Consider the following 4,054-nt stretch of genomic DNA (forward strand, 5'->3'; position numbering starts at 1 on the left):
CAAAGGGGAGCAAGCGCAGAGGGGAGGAGGCAGAGGTGAAGGCAGGGGTGGAGGTGCTCAGGCACGCGCTCCTGAGAGTTTTATTGGCGCCTCTTAATCATAGCGGGTCGGTATAAGCTCCCGACATGGAAGGAGAAAGCCATCCAGCGATTCTCCCAGACCGCCGTGGATCATATGAGGTCACCAAGGTTCAGGAGCAGCAATGCAGAGCGAAAAGATAGGGGTGAGAAGAGAGGAGAGCGTAGGGCTATGGTAGGATTACTTCAGACGTGCAAGCGCGCGCTCCTGAGAAATCCAAGGCTCCTCTTAATCATAGCGGGTCGGTATAAGCCCCCGACATGGAAGGAGAAAGCCATCCAGCGATTCTCCCAGGCCGCCGTGGATCATATGAGGTAGCCAAGGCTCAGGTAGCAGCAATGTTGCACGAGAGAAGCCCCACGGTGAGAAGAAAGGAGGGGGGGCCGCCAGGTTATGGAGTGAGGCTGTGGTGGAGTTGCCTTGCCCCACGTTGGGCGCCAACTGCGGCGGCTTGCTCGGTCGGTAGAGGTGGGGTCTGGCTGCGGACGAGGGGTCGGTCCAGCTCTGGACGAGGGGTCGGTCCCGCTTGGGACGAGGGGTCGGTCCCACTTGGGACGAGGGGTCGGTCCGGCAGCAGACGAGGGATCGGTCTCATAAGGGGTTGCGCGGTTCGGCTGACGGGGTCGCCCGGCGAAGCCGGCGACGAAGGGGTCGCCCGGAGAAGCCGGCGACGAAGGGGTCGCCCGGAGAAGCAGGCGACGAACTGGGGACAAGGGAGGCCAGGCCCTTGTCGGGGGCTCTCAGGACTGGAGGGCGCACGGCAGAAGAACTACCGCGGAGACAAGGTAAACACGCAAGTCCACTTTACTGAGGGAGAGGCAACAGTTTTATAGGGGCTGGGTAAGGCTGATTGGTCGAAGCCACGCCCTGTTCTGATTGGTTGCCGGCGAAAGGTCAGTGGGTGGTACTGGGCGGGGGAGGGGTGGTGGTTAGGGATTGGCTGTCGCTGTTGCTGGGGGAAGGGGCAGGGTTTCGGGATTGGTGGCTGCTGTTGCTGGGGTGGAGGGCAGACTTGAGTTTCCCGCCCACGCCTGGCTGTTGCTGTCGGGGGAAGGGAAAAGGGCGGGCTGGATTTTTCCACCCACACCTGGCTGTTGCTGCTGTTGGGGGAGGGGAAAAGGGCAGGCTGGATTTTTCCGCCCACACCTGGCTGTTGCTGCTGTCGGGGGAGGGGAAAAGGGCAGACTGGAATTTTCTGCCCTGCGCCTGCGCAGGGAGAAGGAAGAAGAAGGGTGCCGCCCCACAGGCATCGGGTGGCGCCATCTGGGAGGAGGGGCGGCCGCAGAAGCATGGCTGCCGAGAAGGGGAGACCCGAGGGCACTCTGCGCCCATGCCGAGCTTCCTTCGGGGGTGGCGGTGAGTCCGACCAGCCACCCTATTATGGGGGCAGCGGAATTAGGCCTACCGCGGCCGCTCCCCTGCCAGGCCAGCAAACCACACTTCAGCCTGAGGGGTGACCGCATTTCCCCCTTCTTTTCAAATAAGGGCCAGGATGGCAGCAGCAACAAGTAGCCGAGGCCCAAGAGGCAGTAAGCAATGAGGGAAGCGGGGCTGAAGAGGGAGGTGAGTATGATGGGGATACAAATGTACAATTTGGGGGGCAGTATCTTGCTGTTGCAAGCAAGGGTGGCCAATGTCCAATTCTTGTTGATCTCGGTGGCTATAAGGTCCATCTGCTTGTTAAAAGTCCAGGATGACAGCGCGTTACAGGTAGTTGATCTCTTCTTGGCGGCGAAGAGTGGTAGAGGCAGACTGTGTGATGGTCTGGAGGATCGCAGCGGTGAGGACAAGTCGCGTCAGGGCACCAGCGATGGTGGTGGCGGCAGCGTCGGGAGTGGTGGAGATGTAGGCGAGGACAATAAGAAGGCCAAAGTCTTCACGGGCGCGAGAGAGGCCGATGTTAATGGGGCGGGCCAACATGGGGCGGCCCAATCTGCAACGCAGTAGGGGTTCAAGCGAAAAAAGGAGGGGGGCGGGGGACGAGAAAGGACGCTTTGGATGGCTGAGAAGAGGAGTGAGGTCGAGACAGGAGGAAGCTCCGCAAGCTGCGGGCCGGGGAAAGCGGGTTGCGGGCCGTTTAGCGGGGCTGGTGAGAGGGGTTAGCTTGGCCAGAGGTGGCGAGGGAGAGCATAAGGAGAAGGAGAGAGACTATGTTAATTGGCTCGGCAGCATGGCGAGGGTTGCGGCGTCTGCACTGACGGTAGAGTGCGAGCAGTGAACGGACTTCAGGGTTGGATGGTTGCCTCTCGGGGTGGAGGGTGAGCTGGCTCAGTTGGTGCTGGATCACTCGCATCTGGCGCCGTGCCCTGCGGGACATCTGCTGCTGAGGTGGCGGGTTTGACGTATCTCCCGGGGACCCAGATTGGCTGAGCGGCATCCTTGAGAGCGCGGCGATGGGAGCCGAGGTGCGCGGTGAGACGAGGGGTCGGAGCCGGTGGGGCTCCGACGGTGGTCGCGGGCCAAGAGAAGGCCCCGACGAGGGGAGGGCGGGACGACGAGCAGTGGAGCAAGGCAAAGGGGAGCAAGCGCAGAGGGGAGGAGGCAGAGGTGAAGGCAGGGGTGGAGGTGCTCAGGCACGCGCTCCTGAGAGTTTTATTGGCGCCTCTTAATCATAGCGGGTCGGTATAAGCTCCCGACATGGAAGGAGAAAGCCATCCAGCGATTCTCCCAGACCGCCGTGGATCATATGAGGTCACCAAGGTTCAGGAGCAGCAATGCAGAGCGAAAAGATAGGGGTGAGAAGAGAGGAGAGCGTAGGGCTATGGTAGGATTACTTCAGACGTGCAAGCGCGCGCTCCTGAGAAATCCAAGGCTCCTCTTAATCATAGCGGGTCGGTATAAGCCCCCGACATGGAAGGAGAAAGCCATCCAGCGATTCTCCCAGGCCGCCGTGGATCATATGAGGTAGCCAAGGCTCAGGTAGCAGCAATGTTGCACGAGAGAAGCCCCACGGTGAGAAGAAAGGAGGGGGGGCCGCCAGGTTATGGAGTGAGGCTGTGGTGGAGTTGCCTTGCCCCACGTTGGGCGCCAACTGCGGCGGCTTGCTCGGTCGGTAGAGGTGGGGTCTGGCTGCGGACGAGGGGTCGGTCCAGCTCTGGACGAGGGGTCGGTCCCGCTTGGGACGAGGGGTCGGTCCCACTTGGGACGAGGGGTCGGTCCGGCAGCAGACGAGGGATCGGTCTCATAAGGGGTTGCGCGGTTCGGCTGACGGGGTCGCCCGGCGAAGCCGGCGACGAAGGGGTCGCCCGGAGAAGCCGGCGACGAAGGGGTCGCCCGGAGAAGCAGGCGACGAACTGGGGACAAGGGAGGCCAGGCCCTTGTCGGGGGCTCTCAGGACTGGAGGGCGCACGGCAGAAGAACTACCGCGGAGACAAGGTAAACACGCAAGTCCACTTTACTGAGGGAGAGGCAACAGTTTTATAGGGGCTGGGTAAGGCTGATTGGTCGAAGCCACGCCCTGTTCTGATTGGTTGCCGGCGAAAGGTCAGTGGGTGGTACTGGGCGGGGGAGGGGTGGTGGTTAGGGATTGGCTGTCGCTGTTGCTGGGGGAAGGGGCAGGGTTTCGGGATTGGTGGCTGCTGTTGCTGGGGTGGAGGGCAGACTTGAGTTTCCCGCCCACGCCTGGCTGTTGCTGTCGGGGGAAGGGAAAAGGGCGGGCTGGATTTTTCCACCCACACCTGGCTGTTGCTGCTGTTGGGGGAGGGGAAAAGGGCAGGCTGGATTTTTCCGCCCACACCTGGCTGTTGCTGCTGTCGGGGGAGGGGAAAAGGGCAGACTGGAATTTTCTGCCCTGCGCCTGCGCAGGGAGAAGGAAGAAGAAGGGTGCCGCCCCACAGGCATCGGGTGGCGCCATCTGGGAGGAGGGGCGGCCGCAGAAGCATGGCTGCCGAGAAGGGGAGACCCGAGGGCACTCTGCGCCCATGCCGAGCTTCCTTCGGGGGTGGCGGTGAGTCCGACCAGCCACCCTATTATGGGG

The sequence above is a fragment of the Dasypus novemcinctus genome, chromosome 1 (assembly GCF_030445035.2).
Source record: "Dasypus novemcinctus isolate mDasNov1 chromosome 1, mDasNov1.1.hap2, whole genome shotgun sequence".
Taxonomy (NCBI): Eukaryota; Metazoa; Chordata; class Mammalia; order Cingulata; family Dasypodidae; genus Dasypus; species Dasypus novemcinctus.